This window comes from Tachypleus tridentatus, chromosome 12 (genome assembly GCF_004210375.1).
Source record: "Tachypleus tridentatus isolate NWPU-2018 chromosome 12, ASM421037v1, whole genome shotgun sequence".
NCBI classification, from domain to species: Eukaryota; Metazoa; Arthropoda; class Merostomata; order Xiphosura; family Limulidae; genus Tachypleus; species Tachypleus tridentatus.
In genome coordinates, this window is record NC_134836.1 from 127,174,064 (window position 1) to 127,192,703 (window position 18,640).

An 18,640-nucleotide genomic window follows, 5' to 3' on the forward strand; every position below is an offset into this window, starting at 1 on the left:
GTTTAACTTCGATCCAGTATTTTGGGTACTTGTACTAATCTGGAGGAACAATTTCAGCTTTACAGAAATCCGAGTTTAATTCTAAATTAGAGATTTATATATGATATTAGCATTTATATATAGCCATTGAAATAGAAAAATAAAATAAATACGCACTTAGTAACCTATTTCATAGAATTTTAGAGAAAGGAATAGAAGAAGGAAAATAAAACTTGAAAACTTAATTATGGTAAGAAACGAAAGTATTATAATAAAATAGAGAAACTAGGTGAAGAGGAATACACAAAACCATACGTAAATCATTACATAAGTTCCTACTAAGTCAATCTTACAAGTTTATCATTATTAGCTACTGTGAGACTTTATAGCACTTTTCTATTTATATACTTTCATTTACACCTCAATTCATGCAAGTTGAAGAAATTCAGTATTTAGTTATAGAAAAATGTTATTCTTGTAAATATAAGGCTGCTTATGCTGTGATGTTTGTATGAATTTGTGTAGCCGTCCGTTACTCGTGTTTAATTTTTGATAAAGTGTTATTACTTGTTTCCTGAAGGTTCAGTTATTGCTAGATAGTTCCAGAATTTTGTCAAACAAATCTGAATAGAAATTTGAATTCCACGTTCGTCGTATGTTTTTTTGTAAAGTTTAGCCTAATTTTCAAGAACAAGGTGTGATTACAAATACGTAATTTGGAGAAGAGAAATATCCTTGTTATTTCAGATATATTTTTTTAAATACATTTATTCAAAAATAGGAAGTTACATTGATCCGGACGTGACATAAACACTAAACATTCTGATCTGGAGTCAAACGCGATGCTGTTGCGCTATTAGACAATAGGAAAATAAATTGAAATTCTTTTTATCGAGTAGTCTCTATGAAAGTATCTTGTCTTTAATAACTTTGATTTGTTCATACGTTTATAAAATGTCTTTTATTAAACACTCAGAAAGAACTAAACGTAATAGTTTCACACTAAAATTTGTTTCTGAATTATTAGGTTTACAAGAAGCAAACAACTCCGAATTAATAATAATTTGTTTATTTCTCTTTAAATTTCGCGCAACGCTACACAAGAGATTCCTGCGCTAGTCGTCCCTACTGCGGCAGAGTGATGCTAGAGGGAAGGCAGTTAGTCATAAGCATCCATCGCCGTCTGTTGCGCTTATTTTTCACCAGAGAACAGTCGGATTGACCTTTATTTCATAACGCCCACACGACTCAAAAGGCGAGCATCTTTCGGGCGCCGGAGATTCGTAATCGTGACCGTCGGATCACGACACGAGCACCTAAATCATATGGCCAAAAGAATATTGATCCGGACGTGACTCGAACACGTAACCTTCTGATCTGGAGTCAGACGCGCTACCATTGCGCCACCGGACCGTAAGAACTATTTGTCATTTTCTTTTAATACGGTCTAGACAATCTGTGCGATGGACCTTGAGTTGTCAAAACTATAAATCACAGTAGACGTGGAGAATAACAAAGAATATATAAGGCCTCAGCTTTGCAGACTTTTGTACAGGGTTAGATGCCTTACTATTGTGATCAATCTATAAAATCAATAATTATAGAAATTGTTATTTGTATTTATTTGTAGAAATTTCTGAGAGACACAGGTACGGAAGTGTGGGTGTTTACACTTTCAATACTAAAGCAGAGAAGAAATTTTGACCTTCTGAGGTCATCTTCCGTTCGAAATGTTGTTCTCTTTTTTATGTTGGTAGAAACAATATTACCTGTATCAAGCTTATTGGGATTTATTTTTATTTTGAGTGAATTTCTCGTCATTACGAATTCTTTGATATCTAATACATTTTTGATCAATTATTACCTATTGCAGAAGGAACAAAAAGGAAGGAGTTACACATTAATTATTTTACAAAATCTATATCTCATTTGAAACACAAACCGTTAGACTTTTATTTTATTTATGGCGATATCTGCCAATAAATCAGAATTCTATTTTATAAAGAAATTTGATTTATGTTTGAGAGACGATAAGAGAAACGATCGTTTGTGGCTTTTGTTTGCACAAACATGATATCTATCAAAATAATTGATACAAAAGTAAAGAAAAAAAGAATAATCAAAAATAATATTCAGAACATGAAGGAGATAAAGAATTTACGCAAATGAAATATTTCTGTAAACGCAGTTGATATCTGAGTATTAAAACACCCGTTTCTTAGATGGCAAAAGAACACATTATAAAGAGAAATATATATCTAAAATATGCTCGTTTGGGTTGAGAAATATTTTTACGTAGAGACGTGAACAATGTTTCGAACTTCTTCGGTCATCCTCACGTTCACAAAGGAAAAAAAATCTGACGATTACTGAAGAAGATTCACTCATCTACGTAAGATAAAAAATTTTCAACCCAAACGAGCCGTTTTTAAAAAGATATTTCTCTACAAGTGGGTTTTCTCGACATCACACATTATATAGAGGTCTACAATTGTAATAATTTTCAGTGAGGCCGCGCTCGAAAACTGTGTGTTTGTATATTTGTGTGATGTCACATTTCATGGGCTGTGAGTTGTATTAAATCCACTTCTATATTCAATACGACCCTTGCACGTGGAGAAAAGGATTGTATGCAGATGCAGCAAATTTTGGTGTAGTTAAAAGACATGATTTCCGTCAATATGCGTTTAACTTCGATCCAGTATTTTGGGTACTTGTACTAATCTGGAGGAACAATTTCAGCTTTACAGAAATCCGAGTTTAATTCTAAATTAGAGATTTATATATGATATTAGCATTTATATATAGCCATTGAAATAGAAAAATAAAATAAATACGCACTTAGTAACCTATTTCATAGAATTTTAGAGAAAGGAATAGAAGAAGGAAAATAAAACTTGAAAACTTAATTATGGTAAGAAACGAAAGTATTATAATAAAATAGAGAAACTAGGTGAAGAGGAATACACAAAACCATACGTAAATCATTACATAAGTTCCTACTAAGTCAATCTTACAAGTTTATCATTATTAGCTACTGTGAGACTTTATAGCACTTTTCTATTTATATACTTTCATTTACACCTCAATTCATGCAAGTTGAAGAAATTCAGTATTTAGTTATAGAAAAATGTTATTCTTGTAAATATAAGGCTGCTTATGCTGTGATGTTTGTATGAATTTGTGTAGCCGTCCGTTACTCGTGTTTAATTTTTGGAAAAGTGTTATTACTTGTTTCCTGTAGGTTCAGTTATTGCTAGATAGTTCCAGAATTTTGTCAAACAAATCTGAATAGAAATTTGAATTCCACGTTCGTCGTATGTTTTTTGTAAAGTTTAGACTAATTTACAAGAACAAGCTGTGATTACAAATACGTAATTTGGAGAAGAGAAATATCCTTGTTATTTCAGATATAATTTTTTAAATACATTTATTCAAAAATAGGAAGTTACATTGATCCGGACGTGACATAAACACTAAACATTCTGATCTGGAGTCAAACGCGATGCTGTTGCGCTATTAGACAATAGGAAAATAAATTGAAATTCTTTTTATCGAGTAGTCTCCATGAAAGTATCTTGTCTTTAATAACTTTGATTTGTTCATACGTTTATAAAATGTCTTTTATTAAACACTCAGAGAGAACTAAACGTAATAGTTTCACACTAAAATTTGTTTCTGAATTATTAGGTTTACAAGAAGCAAACAACTCCGAATTAATAATAATTTGTTTATTTCTCTTTAAATTTCGCGCAACGCTACACAAGAGATTCCTGCGCTAGTCGTCCCTACTGCGGCAGAGTGATGCTAGAGGGAAGGCAGTTAGTCATAAGCATCCATCGCCGTCTGTTGCGTTTATTTTTCACCAGAGAACAGTCGGATTGACCCTCATTTCATAACGCCCACACGACTCAAAAGGCGAGCATCTTTCGGGCGCCGGAGATTCGTAACCGTGACTCTCGGATCACGACACGAGCGCCTAAATCATATGCCCAAAATAATATTGATCCGGACGTGACTCGAACACGTAACCTTCTGATCTGGAGTCAGACGCGCTACCATTGCGCCACCGGACCGTAAGAACTATTTGTCATTTTCTTTTAATACGGTCTAGACAATCTGTGCGATGGACCTTGAGTTGTCAAAACTATAAATCACAGTAGACGTGGAGAATAATCAAAGAATATATAAGGCCTCAGCTTTGCAGACTTTTGTACAGGGTTAGATGCCTTACTATTGTGATCAATCTATAAAATCAATAATTATAGAAATTGTTATTTGTATTTATTTGTAGAAATTTCTGAGAGACACAGGTATGGAAGTGTGGGTGTTTACACTTTCACTACTAAAGCAGAGAAGAAATTTTGACCTTCTGAGGTCATCTTCCGTTCGAATTGTTGTTCTCTTTTTTATGTTGGTAGAAACAATATTACCTGTATCAAGCTTATTGGGATTTATTTTTATTTTGAGTGAATTTCTCGTCATTACGAATTCTTTGATATCTAATACATTTTTGATCAATTATTACCTATTGCAGAAGGAACAAAAAGGAAGGAGTTACACATTAATTATTTTACAAAATCTATATCTCATTTGAAACACAAACCGTTAGACTTTTATTTTATTTATGGCGATATCTGCCAATAAATCAGAATTCTATTTTATAAAGAAATTTGATTTATGTTTGAGAGACGATAAGAGAAACGATCGTTTGTGGCTTTTGTTTGCACAAACATGATATCTATCAAAATAATTGATACAAAAGTAAAGAAAAAAGAATAATCAAAAATAATATTCAGAACATGAAGGAGATAAAGAATTTACGCAAATGAAATATTTCTGTAAACGCAATTGATATCTGAGTATTAAAACACCCGTTTCTTAGATGGCAAAAGAATACATTATAAAGAGAAATATATATCTAAAATATGTTCGTTTGGGTTGAGAAATATTTTTACGTAGAGACGTGAACAATGTTTCGAACTTCTTCGGTCATCCTCACGTTCACAAAGGAAAAAAAATCTGACGATTACTGAAGAAGATTCACTCATCTACGTAAGATAAAAAATTTTCAACCCAAACGAGCCGTTTTTAAAAAGATATTTCTCTACAAGTGGGTTTTCTCGACATCACACATTATATAGAGGTCTACAATTGTAATAATTTTCAGTGAGGCCGCGCTCGAAAACTGTGTGTTTGTATATTTGTGTGATGTCACATTTCATGGGCTGTGAGTTGTATTAAATCCACTTCTATATTCAATACGACCCTTGCACGTGGAGAAAAGGATTGTATGCAGATGCAGCAAGTTTTGGTGTAGTTAAAAGACATGATTTCCGTCAATATGCGTTTAACTTCGATCCAGTATTTTGGGTACTTGTACTAATCTGGAGGAACAATTTCAGCTTTACAGAAATCCGAGTTTAATTCTAAATTAGAGATTTATATATGATATTAGCATTTATATATAGCCATTGAAATAGAAAAATAAAATAAATACGCACTTAGTAACCTATTTCATAGAATTTTAGAGAAAGGAATAGAAGAAGGAAAATAAAACTTGAAAACTTAATTATGGTAAGAAACTAAAGTATTATAATAAAATAGAGAAACTAGGTGAAGAGGAATACACAAAACCATACGTAAATCATTACATAAGTTCCTACTAAGTCAATCTTACAAGTTTATCATTATTAGCTACTGTGAGACTTTATAGCACTTTTCTATTTATATACTTTCATTTACACCTCAATTCATGCAAGTTGAAGAAATTCAGTATTTAGTTATAGAAAAATGATATTCTTGTAAATATAAAACTTCTTATGCTGGAAAGTTTCTATGAATTTGTGTAGCCGTCCGTAACTCGTGTTTAATTTTTGGAAAAGTGTTATTACTTGTTTCCTGTAGGTTCAGTTATTGCTAGATAGTTCCAGAATTTTGTCAAACAAATCTGAATAGAAATTTGAATTCCACGTTCGTCGTATGTTTTTTTGTAAAGTTTAGCCTAATTTTCAAGAACAAGGTGTGATTACAAATACGTAATTTGGAGAAGAGAAATATCCTTGTTATTTCAGATATATTTTTTTAAATAAATTTATTCAAAAATAGTAAGTTACATTGATCCGGACGTGACATAAACACTAAACATTCTGATCTGGAGTCAAACGCGATGCTGTTGCGCTATTACACAATAGGAAAATAAATTGAAATTCTTTTTATCGAGTAGTCTCTATGAAAGTATCTTGTCTTTAATAACTTTGATTTGTTCATACGTTTATAAAATGTCTTTTATTAAACACTCAGAAAGAACTAAACGTAATAGTTTCACACTAAAATTTGTTTCTGAATTATTAGGTTTACAAGAAGCAAACAACTCCGAATTAATAATAATTTGTTTATTTCTCTTTAAATTTCGCGCAACGCTACACAAGAGATTCCTGCGCTAGTCGTCCCTACTGCGGCAGAGTGATGCTAGAGGGAAGGCAGTTAGTCATAAGCATCCATCGCCGTCTGTTGCGCTTATTTTTCACCAGAGAACAGTCGGATTGACCTTTATTTCATAACGCCCACACGACTCAAAAGGCGAGCATCTTTCGGGCGCCGGAGATTCGTAATCGTGACCGTCGGATCACGACACGAGCACCTAAATCATATGGCCAAAAGAATATTGATCCGGACGTGACTCGAACACGTAACCTTCTGATCTGGAGTCAGACGCGCTACCATTGCGCCACCGGACCGTAAGAACTATTTGTCATTTTCTTTTAATACGGTCTAGACAATCTGTGCGATGGACCTTGAGTTGTCAAAACTATAAATCACAGTAGACGTGGAGAATAACCAAAGAATATATAAGGCCTCAACTTTGCAGACTTTTGTACAGGGGTTAGATGCCTTACAATTGTGATAAATCTATAAAATCAATCATTATAGAAATTGTTATTTGTATTTATTTGTAGAAATTTCTGAGAGACACAGGTATGGTAGTGTGGGTGTTTACACTTTCAATACTAAAGCAGAGAAGAAATTTTGACCTTCTGAGGTCATCTTCCGTTCGAATTGTTGTTCTCTTTTTTATGTTGGTAGAAACAATATTACCTGTATCAAGCTTATTGGGATTTATTTTTATTTTGAGTGAATTTCTCGTCATTACGAATTCTTTGATATCTAATACATTTTTGATCAATTATTACCTATTGCAGAAGGAACAAAAAGGAAGGAGTTACACATTAATTATTTTACAAAATCTATATCTCATTTGAAACACAAACCGTTAGACTTTTATTTTATTTATGGCGATATCTGCCAATAAATCAGAATTCTATTTTATAAAGAAATTTGATTTATGTTTGAGAGACGATAAGAGAAACGATCGTTTGTGGCTTTTGTTTGCACAAACATGATATCTATCAAAATAATTGATACAAAAGTAAAGAAAAAAAGAATAATCAAAAATAATATTCAGAACATGAAGGAGATAAAGAATTTACGCAAATGAAATATTTCTGTAAACGCAGTTGATATCTGAGTATTAAAACACCCGTTTCTTAGATGGCAAAAGAATACATTATAAAGAGAAATATATATCTAAAATATGTTCGTTTGGGTTGAGAAATATTTTTACGTAGAGACGTGAACAATGTTTCGAACTTCTTCGGTCATCCTCACGTTCACAAAGGAAAAAAAATCTGACGATTACTGAAGAAGATTCACTCATCTACGTAAGATAAAAAATTTTCAACCCAAACGAGCCGTTTTTAAAAAGATATTTCTCTACAAGTGGGTTTTCTCGACATCACACATTATATAGAGGTCTACAATTGTAATAATTTTCAGTGAGGCCGCGCTCGAAAACTGTGTGTTTGTATATTTGTGTGATGTCACATTTCATGGGCTGTGAGTTGTATTAAATCCACTTCTATATTCAATACGACCCTTGCACGTGGAGAAAAGGATTGTATGCAGATGCAGCAAGTTTTGGTGTAGTTAAAGACATGATTTCCGTCAATATGCGTTTAACTTCGATCCAGTATTTTGGGTACTTGTACTAATCTGGAGGAACAATTTCAGCTTTACAGAAATCCGAGTTTAATTCTAAATTAGAGATTTATATATGATATTAGCATTTATATATAGCCATTGAAATAGAAAAATAAAATAAATACGCACTTAGTAACCTATTTCATAGAATTTTAGAGAAAGGAATAGAAGAAGGAAAATAAAACTTGAAAACTTAATTATGGTAAGAAACGAAAGTATTATAATAAAATAGAGAAACTAGGTGAAGAGGAATACACAAAACCATACGTAAATCATTACATAAGTTCCTACTAAGTCAATCTTACAAGTTTATCATTATTAGCTACTGTGAGACTTTATAGCACTTTTCTATTTATATACTTTCATTTACACCTCAATTCATGCAAGTTGAAGAAATTCAGTATTTAGTTATAGAAAAATGTTATTCTTGTAAATATAAGGCTGCTTATGCTGTGATGTTTGTATGAATTTGTGTAGCCGTCCGTTACTCGTGTTTAATTTTTGATAAAGTGTTATTACTTGTTTCCTGAAGGTTCAGTTATTGCTAGATAGTTCCAGGATTTTGTAAAACAAATCTGAAAAGAAATTTGAATTCCACGTTCGTCGTATGTTTTTTGTAAAGTTTAGACTAATTTACAAGAACAAGCTGTGATTACAAATACGTAATTTGGAGAAGAGAAATATCCTTGTTATTTCAGATATAATTTTTAAATACATTTATTCAAACATAGGAAGTTACATTGATCCGGACGTGACATAAACACTAAACATTCTGATCTGGAGTCAAACGCGATGCTGTTGCGCTATTAGACAATAGGAAAATAAATTGAAATTCTTTTTATCGAGTAGTCTCCATGAAAGTATCTTGTCTTTAATAACTTTGATTTGTTCATACGTTTATAAAATGTCTTTTATTAAACACTCAGAGAGAACTAAACGTAATAGTTTCACACTAAAATTTGTTTCTGAATTATTAGGTTTACAAGAAGCAAACAACTCCGAATTAATAATAATTTGTTTATTTCTCTTTAAATTTCGCGCAACGCTACACAAGAGATTCCTGCGCTAGTCGTCCCTACTGCGGCAGAGCTATGCTAGAGGGAAGGCAGTTAGTCATAAGCATCCATCGCCGTCTGTTGCGTTTATTTTTCACCAGAGAACAGTCGGATTGACCCTCATTTCATAACGCCCACACGACTCAAAAGGCGAGCATCTTTCGGGCGCCGGAGATTCGTAACCGTGACTCTCGGATCACGACACGAGCGCCTAAATCATATGCCCAAAATAATATTGATCCGGACGTGACTCGAACACGTAACCTTCTGATCTGGAGTCAGACGCGCTACCATTGCGCCACCGGACCGTAGGAACTATTTGTCATTTTCTTTTAATACGGTCTAGACAATCTGTGCGAAGGACCTTTAGTTGTCAAAACTATAAATCACAGTAGACGTGGAGAATAATCAAAGAATATATAAGGCCTCAGCTTTGCAGACTTTTGAACAGGGTTAGATGCCTTACTATTGTGATCAATCTATAAAATCAATAATTATAGAAATTGTTATTTGTATTTATTTGTAGAAATTTCTGAGAGACACAGGTACGGAAGTGTGGGTGTTTACACTTTCACTACTAAAGCAGAGAAGAAATTTTGACCTTCTGAGGTCATCTTCCGTTCGAAATGTTGTTCTCTTTTTTATGTTGGTAGAAACAATAATACCTGTATCAAGCTTATTGGGATTTATTTTTATTTTGAGTGAATTTCTCGTCATTACGAATTCTTTGATATCTAATACATTTTTGATCAATTATTACCTATTGCAGAAGGAACAAAAAGGAAGGAGTTACACATTAATTATTTTACAAAATCTATATCTCATTTGAAACACAAACCGTTAGACTTTTATTTTATTTATGGCGATATCTGCCAATAAATCAGAATTCTATTTTATAAAGAAATTTGATTTATGTTTGAGAGACGATAAGAGAAACGATCGTTTGTGGCTTTTGTTTGCACAAACATGATATCTATCAAAATAATTGATACAAAAGTAAAGAAAAAAAGAATAATCAAAAATAATATTCAGAACATGAAGGAGATAAAGAATTTACGCAAATGAAATATTTCTGTAAACGCAGTTGATATCTGAGTATTAAAACACCCGTTTCTTAGATGGCAAAAGAATACATTATAAAGAGAAATATATATCTAAAATATGTTCGTTTGGGTTGAGAAATATTTTTACGTAGAGACGTGAACAATGTTTCGAACTTCTTCGGTCATCCTCACGTTCACAAAGGAAAAAAATCTGACGATTACTGAAGAAGGTTCACTCATCTACGTAAGAAAAAAATTTTCAACCCAAACGAGCCGTTTTAGAAAGATATTTCTCTACAAGTGGGTTTTCTCGACATCACACATTATATAGAGGTCTACAATTGTAATAATTTTCAGTGAGGCCGCGCTCGAAAACTGTGTGTTTGTATATTTGTGTGATGTCACATTTCATGGGCTGTGAGTTGTATTAAATCCACTTCTATATTCAATACGACCCTTGCACGTGGAGAAAAGGATTGTATGCAGATGCAGCAAGTTTTGGTGTAGTTAAAAGACATGATTTCCGTCAATATGCGTTTAACTTCGATCCAGTATTTTGGGTACTTGTACTAATCTGGAGGAACAATTTCAGCTTTACAGAAATCCGAGTTTAATTCTAAATTAGAGATTTATATATGATATTAGCATTTATATATAGCCATTGAAATACAAAAATAAAATAAATACGCACTTAGTAACCTATTTCATAGAATTTTAAAGAAAGGAATAGAAGAAGGAAAATAAAACTTGAAAACTTAATTATGGTAAGAAACGAAAGTATTATAATAAAATAGAGAAACTAGGTGAAGAGGAATACACAAAACCATACGTAAATCATTACATAAGTTCCTACTAAGTCAATCTTACAAGTTTATCATTATTAGCTACTGTGAGACTTTATAGCACTTTTCTATTTATATACTTTCATTTACACCTCAATTCATGCAAGTTGAAGAATTTCAGTATTTAGTTATAGAAAAATGTTATTCTTGTAAATATAAGGCTGCTTATGCTGTGATGTTTGTATGAATTTGTGTAGCCGTCCGTTACTCGTGTTTAATTTTTGATAAAGTGTTATTACTTGTTTCCTGAAGGTTCAGTTATTGCTAGATAGTTCCAGGATTTTGTCAAACAAATCTGAATAGAAATTTGAATTCCACGTTCGTCGTATGTTTTTTTGTAAAGTTTAGACTAATTTACAAGAACAAGCTGTGATTACAAATACGTAATTTGGAGAAAAGAAATATCCTTGTTATTTCAGATATAATTTTTTAAATACATTTATTCAAACATAGGAAGTTACATTGATCCGGACGTGACATAAACACTAAACATTCTGATCTGGAGTCAAACGCGATGCTGTTGCGCTATTAGACAATAGGAAAATAAATTGAAATTCTTTTTATCGAGTAGTCTCCATGAAAGTATCTTGTCTTTAATAACTTTCATTTGTTCATACGTTTATAAAATGTCTTTTATTAAACACTCAGAGAGAACTAAACGTAATAGTTTCACACTAAAATTTGTTTCTGAATTATTAGGTTTACAAGAAGCAAACAACTCCGAATTAATAATAATTTGTTTATTTCTCTTTAAATTTCGCGCAACGCTACACAAGAGATTCCTGCGCTAGTCGTCCCTACTGCGGCAGAGTGATGCTAGAGGGAAGGCAGTTAGTCATAAGCATCCATCGCCGTCTGTTGCGCTTATTTTTCACCAGAGAACAGTCGGATTGACCCTTATTTCATAACGCCCACACGACTCAAAAGGCGAGCATCTTTCGGGCGCCGGAGATTCGTAACCGTGACCGTCGGATCACGACACGAGCGCCTAAATCATATGCCCAAAATAATATTGATCCGGACGTGACTCGAACACGTAACCTTCTGATCTGGAGTCAGACGCGCTACCATTGCGCCACCGGACCGTAGGAACTATTTGTCATTTTCTTTTAATACGGTCTAGACAATCTGTGCGATGGACCTTGAGTTGTCAAAACTATAAATCACAGTAGACGTGGAGAATAACCAAAGAATATATAAGGCCTCAACTTTGCAGACTTTTGTACAGGGGTTAGATGCCTTACAATTGTGATAAATCTATAAAATCAATCATTATAGAAATTGTTATTTGTATTTATTTGTAGAAATTTCTGAGAGACACAGGTATGGTAGTGTGGGTGTTTACACTTTCAATACTAAAGCAGAGAAGAAATTTTGACCTTCTGAGGTCATCTTCCGGTCGAAATGTTGTTCTCTTTTTTATGTTGGTAGAAACAATATTACCTGTATCAAGCTTATTGGGATTTATTTTTATTTTGAGTGAATTTCTCGTCATTACGAATTCTTTGATATCTAATACATTTTTGATCAATTATTACCTATTGCAGAAGGAACAAAAAGGAAGGAGTTACACATTAATTATTTTACAAAATCTATATCTCATTTGAAACACAAACCGTTAGACTTTTATTTTATTTATGGCGATATCTGCCAATAAATCAGAATTCTATTTTATAAAGAAATTTGATTTATGTTTGAGAGACGATAAGAGAAACGATCGTTTGTGGCTTTTGTTTGCACAAACATGATATCTATCAAAATAATTGATACAAAAGTAAAGAAAAAAAGAATAATCAAAAATAATATTCAGAACATGAAGGAGATAAAGAATTTACGCAAATGAAATATTTCTGTAAACGCAATTGATATCTGAGTATTAAAACACCCGTTTCTTAGATGGCAAAAGAATACATTATAAAGAGAAATATATATCTAAAATATGTTCGTTTGGGTTGAGAAATATTTTTACGTAGAGACGTGAACAATGTTTCGAACTTCTTCGGTCATCCTCACGTTCACAAAGGAAAAAAAATCTGACGATCACTGAAGAAGGTTCACTCATCTACGTAAGAAAAAAATTTTCAACCCAAACGAGCCGTTTTAGAAAGATATTTCTCTACAAGTGGGTTTTCTCGACATCACACATTATATAGAGGTCTACAATTGTAATAATTTTCAGTGAGGCCGCGCTCGAAAACTGTGTGTTTGTATATTTGTGTGATGTCACATTTCATGGGCTGTGAGTTGTATTAAATCCACTTCTATATTCAATACGACCCTTGCACGTGGAGAAAAGGATTGTATGCAGATGCAGCAAGTTTTGGTGTAGTTAAAGACATGATTTCCGTCAATATGCGTTTAACTTCGATCCAGTATTTTGGGTACTTGTACTAATCTGGAGGAACAATTTCAGCTTTACAGAAATCCGAGTTTAATTCTAAATTAGAGATTTATATATGATATTAGCATTTATATATAGCCATTGAAATACAAAAATAAAATAAATACGCACTTAGTAACCTATTTCATAGAATTTTAAAGAAAGGAGTAGAAGAAGGAAAATAAAACTTGAAAACTTAATTATGGTAAGAAACGAAAGTATTATAATAAAATAGAGAAACTAGGTGAAGAGGAATACACAAAACCATACGTAAATCATTACATAAGTTCCTACTAAGTCAATCTTACAAGTTTATCATTATTAGCTACTGTGAGACTTTATAGCACTTTTCTATTTATATACTTTCATTTACACCTCAATTCATGCAAGTTGAAGAAATTCAGTATTTAGTTATAGAAAAATGTTATTCTTGTAAATATAAGGCTGCTTATGCTGTGATGTTTGTATGAATTTGTGTAGCCGTCCGTTACTCGTGTTTAATTTTTGATAAAGTGTTATTACTTGTTTCCTGAAGGTTCAGTTATTGCTAGATAGTTCCAGGATTTTGTAAAACAAATCTGAATAGAAATTTGAATTCCACGTTCGTCGTATGTTTTTTTGTAAAGTTTAGACTAATTTACAAGAACAAGCTGTGATTACAAATACGTAATTTGGAGAAGAGAAATATCCTTGTTATTTCAGATATAATTTTTAAATACATTTATTCAAACATAGGAAGTTACATTGATCCGGACGTGACATAAACACTAAACATTCTGATCTGGAGTCAAACGCGATGCTGTTGCGCTATTAGACAATAGGAAAATAAATTGAAATTCTTTTTATCGAGTAGTCTCCATGAAAGTATCTTGTCTTTAATAACTTTCATTTGTTCATACGCTTATAAAATGTCTTTTATTAAACACTCAGAGAGAACTAAACGTAATAGTTTCACACTAAAATTTGTTTCTGAATTATTAGGTTTACAAGAAGCAAACAACTCCGAATTAATAATAATTTGTTTATTTCTCTTTAAATTTCGCGCAACGCTACACAAGAGATTCCTGCGCTAGTCGTCCCTACTGCGGCAGAGTTATGCTAGAGGGAAGGCAGTTAGTCATAAGCATCCATCGCCGTCTGTTGCGTTTATTTTTCACCAGAGAACAGTCGGATTGACCCTCATTTCATAACGCCCACACGACTCAAAAGGCGAGCATCTTTCGGGCGCCGGAGATTCGTAACCGTGACTCTCGGATCACGACACGAGCGCCTAAATCATATGCCCAAAATAATATTGATCCGGACGTGACTCGAACACGTAACCTTCTGATCTGGAGTCAGACGCGCTACCATTGCGCCACCGGACCGTAGGAACTATTTGTCATTTTCTTTTAATACGGTCTAGACAATCTGTGCGATGGACCTTCAGTTGTCAAAACTATAAATCACAGTAGACGTGATATATAAGGCCTCAGCTTTGCAGACTTTTGTACAGGGGTTAGATGCCTTACTATTGTGATCAATCTATAAAATCAATAATTATAGAAATTGTTATTTGTATTTATTTGTAGAAATTTCTGAGAGACACAGGTACGGAAGTGTGGGTGTTTACACTTTCACTACTAAAGCAGAGAAGAAATTTTGACCTTCTGAGGTCATCTTCCGGTCGAAATGTTGTTCTCTTTTTTATGTTGGTAGAAACAATATTACCTGTATCAAGCTTATTGGGATTTATTTTTATTTTGAGTGAATTTCTCGTCATTACGAATTCTTTGATATCTAATACATTTTTGATCAATTATTACCTATTGCAGAAGGAACAAAAAAGGAAGGAGTTACACATTAATTATTTTACAAAATCTATATCTCATTTGAAACACAAACCGTTAGACTTTTATTTTATTTATGGCGATATCTGCCAATAAATCAGAATTCTATTTTATAAAGAAATTTGATTTATGTTTGAGAGACGATAAGAGAAACGATCGTTTGTGGCTTTTGTTTGCACAAACATGATATCTATCAAAATAATTGATACAAAAGTAAAGAAAAAAGAATAATCAAAAATAATATTCAGAACATGAAGGAGATAAAGAATTTACGCAAATGAAATATTTCTGTAAACGCAATTGATATCTGAGTATAAAAGCACCCGTTTCTTAGATGGCAAAAGAATACATTATAAAGAGAAATATATATCTAAAATATGCTCGTTTGGGTTGAGAAATATTTTTTACGTAGAGACGTGAACAATGTTTCGAACTTCTTCGGTCATCCTCACGTTCACAAAGGAAAAAAAAAATCTGACGATCACTGAAGAAGGTTCACTCCTCTACGTAAGAAAAAAAAATTTCTCAACCCAAACGAGCCGTTTTTAGAAAGATATTTCTCTACAAGTGGGTTTTCTCGACAACACACATTATATAGAGGTCTACAATTATAATAATTTTCAGTGAGGCCGCGCTCGAAAACTGTGTGTTTGTATATTTGTGTGATGTCACATTTCATGGGCTGTGAGTTGTATTAAATCCACTTCTATATTCAATACGACCCTTGCACGTGGAGAAAAGGATTGTATGCAGATGCAGCAAGTTTTGGTGTAGTTAAAAGACATGATTTCCGTCAATATGCGTTTAACTTCGATCCAGTATTTTGGGTACTTGTACTAATCTGGAGGAACAATTTCAGCTTTACAGAAATCCGAGTTTAATTGTAAATTAGAGATTTATATATGATATTAGCATTTATATATAGCCATTGAAATCCAAAAATAAAATAAATACGCACTTAGTAACCTATTTCATAGAATTTTAGAGAAAGGAGTAGAAGAAGGAAAATAAAACTTGAAAACTTAATTATGGTAAGAAACGAAAGTATTATAATAAAGTAGAGAAACTAGGTGAAGAGGAATACACAAAACCATTCGTAAATCATTACATAAGTTCCTACTAAGTCAATCTTACAAGTTTATCATTATTAGCTACTGTGAGACTTTATAGCACTTTTCTATTTATATACTTTCATTTACACCTCAATTCATGCAAGTTGAAGAAATTCAGTATTTAGTTATAGAAAAATGTTATTCTTGTAAATATAAGGCTGCTTATGCTGTGATGTTTGTATGAATTTGTGTAGCCGTCCGTTACTCGTGTTTAATTTTTGGAAAAGTGTTATTACTTGTTTCCTGAAGGTTCAGTTATTGCTAGATAGTTCCAGGATTTTGTCAAACAAATCTGAATAGAAATTTGAATTCCACGTTCGTCGTATGTTTTTTGTAAAGTTTAGACTAATTTACAAGAACAAGCTGTGATTACAAATACGTAATTTGGAGAAGAGAAATATCCTTGTTATTTCAGATATAATTTTTTAAATACATTTATTCAAACATAGGAAGTTACATTGATCCGGACGTGACATAAACACTAAACATTCTGATCTGGAGTCAAACGCGATGCTGTTGCGCTATTAGACAATAGGAAAATAAATTGAAATTCTTTTTATCGAGTAGTCTCCATGAAAGTATCTTGTCTTTAATAACTTTCATTTGTTCATACGCTTATAAAATGTCTTTTATTAAACACTCAGAGAGAACTAAACGTAATAGTTTCACACTAAAATTTGTTTCTGAATTATTAGGTTTACAAGAAGCAAACAACTCCGAATTAATAATAATTTGTTTATTTCTCTTTAAATTTCGCGCAACGCTACACAAGAGATTCCTGCGCTAGTCGTCCCTACTGCGGCAGAGTTATGCTAGAGGGAAGGCAGTTAGTCATAAGCATCCATCGCCGTCTGTTGCGTTTATTTTTCACCAGAGAACAGTCGGATTGACCCTCATTTCATAACGCCCACACGACTCAAAAGGCGAGCATCTTTCGGGCGCCGGAGATTCGTAACCGTGACTCTCGGATCACGACACGAGCGCCTAAATCATATGCCCAAAATAATATTGATCCGGACGTGACTCGAACACGTAACCTTCTGATCTGGAGTCAGACGCGCTACCATTGCGCCACCGGACCGTAGGAACTATTTGTCATTTTCTTTTAATACGGTCTAGACAATCTGTGCGATGGACCTTCAGTTGTCAAAACTATAAATCACAGTAGACGTGATATATAAGGCCTCAGCTTTGCAGACTTTTGTACAGGGGTTAGATGCCTTACTATTGTGATCAATCTATAAAATCAATAATTATAGAAATTGTTATTTGTATTTATTTGTTGAAATTTCTGAGAGACACAGGTACGGAAGTGTGGGTGTTTACACTTTCACTATTAAAGCAGAGAAGAAATTTTGACCTTCTGAGGTCATCTTCCGGTCGAAATGTTGTTCTCTTTTTTATGTTGGTAGAAACAATAATACCTGTATCAGCTTATTGGGATTTATTTTTATTTTGAGTGAATTTCTCGTCATTACGAATTCTTTGATATCTAATACATTTTGATCAATTATTACCTATTGGAGAAGGAACAAAAAGGAAGGAGTTACACATTAATTATTTTACAAAATCTATATCTCATTTGAAACACAAACCGTTAGACTTTTATTTTATTTATGGCGATATCTGCCAATAAATCAGATTTCTATTTTATAAAGAAATTTGATTTATGTTTGAAAGACGATAAGAGAAACGATCGTTTGTGGCTTTTGTTTGCACAAACATGATATCTATCAAAATAATTGATACAAAACTAAAGAAAAAAAGAATAATCAAAAATAATATTCAGAACATGAAGGAGATAAAGAATTTACGCAAATGAAATATTTCTGTAAACGCAATTGATATCTGAGTATAAAAACACCCGTTTCTTAGATGGCAAAAGAATACATTATAAAGAGAAATATATATCTAAAATATGCTCGTTTGGGTTGAGAAATATTTTTACGTAGAGACGTGAACAATGTTTCGAACTTCTTCGGTCATCCTCACGTTCACAAAGGAAAAAAAATCTGACGATCACTGAAGAAGGTTCACTCCTCTACGTAAGAAAAAAAATTTCTCAACCCAAACGAGCCGTTTTTAGAAAGATATTTCTCTACAAGTGGGTTTTCTCGACAACACACATTATATAGAGGTCTACAATTATAATAATTTTCAGTGAGGCCACGCTCGAAAACTGTGTGTTTGTATATTTGTGTGATGTCACATTTCATGGGCTGTGATTTGTATTAAATCCACTTCTATATTCAATACGACCCTTGCACGTGGAGAAGAGGATTGTTTGCAGATGCAGCAAGTTTTGGTGTAGTTAGAAGACATGATTTCCGTCAATATGCGTTTAACTTAGATCCAGTATT

The 18,640-nt window shown here is 32.9% G+C and overlaps 7 non-coding genes across 7 annotated transcripts; all 7 read right to left on the reverse strand.

The window, feature by feature from the left end:
* Window positions 1-1,320: 1,320 nt before the first annotated feature.
* TRNAW-CCA (transfer RNA tryptophan (anticodon CCA)) lies at window positions 1,321-1,392 on the reverse strand. The gene has a single exon. It is a non-coding gene; the product is annotated as a tRNA-Trp (tRNA).
* A 2,591-nt stretch (window positions 1,393-3,983) lies between these two features.
* On the reverse strand, window positions 3,984-4,055 carry TRNAW-CCA (transfer RNA tryptophan (anticodon CCA)). The gene has a single exon. It is a non-coding gene; the product is annotated as a tRNA-Trp (tRNA).
* A 2,592-nt stretch (window positions 4,056-6,647) lies between these two features.
* Window positions 6,648-6,719, reverse strand: TRNAW-CCA (transfer RNA tryptophan (anticodon CCA)). Its single transcript has one exon. It is a non-coding gene; the product is annotated as a tRNA-Trp (tRNA).
* A 2,591-nt stretch (window positions 6,720-9,310) lies between these two features.
* TRNAW-CCA (transfer RNA tryptophan (anticodon CCA)) lies at window positions 9,311-9,382 on the reverse strand. Its single transcript has one exon. It is a non-coding gene; the product is annotated as a tRNA-Trp (tRNA).
* A 2,590-nt stretch (window positions 9,383-11,972) lies between these two features.
* On the reverse strand, window positions 11,973-12,044 carry TRNAW-CCA (transfer RNA tryptophan (anticodon CCA)). Its single transcript has one exon. It is a non-coding gene; the product is annotated as a tRNA-Trp (tRNA).
* Window positions 12,045-14,634: 2,590 nt separating this feature from the next.
* On the reverse strand, window positions 14,635-14,706 carry TRNAW-CCA (transfer RNA tryptophan (anticodon CCA)). The gene has a single exon. It is a non-coding gene; the product is annotated as a tRNA-Trp (tRNA).
* A 2,583-nt stretch (window positions 14,707-17,289) lies between these two features.
* Window positions 17,290-17,361, reverse strand: TRNAW-CCA (transfer RNA tryptophan (anticodon CCA)). The gene has a single exon. It is a non-coding gene; the product is annotated as a tRNA-Trp (tRNA).
* Between the last annotated feature and the right edge of the window lie 1,279 nt (window positions 17,362-18,640).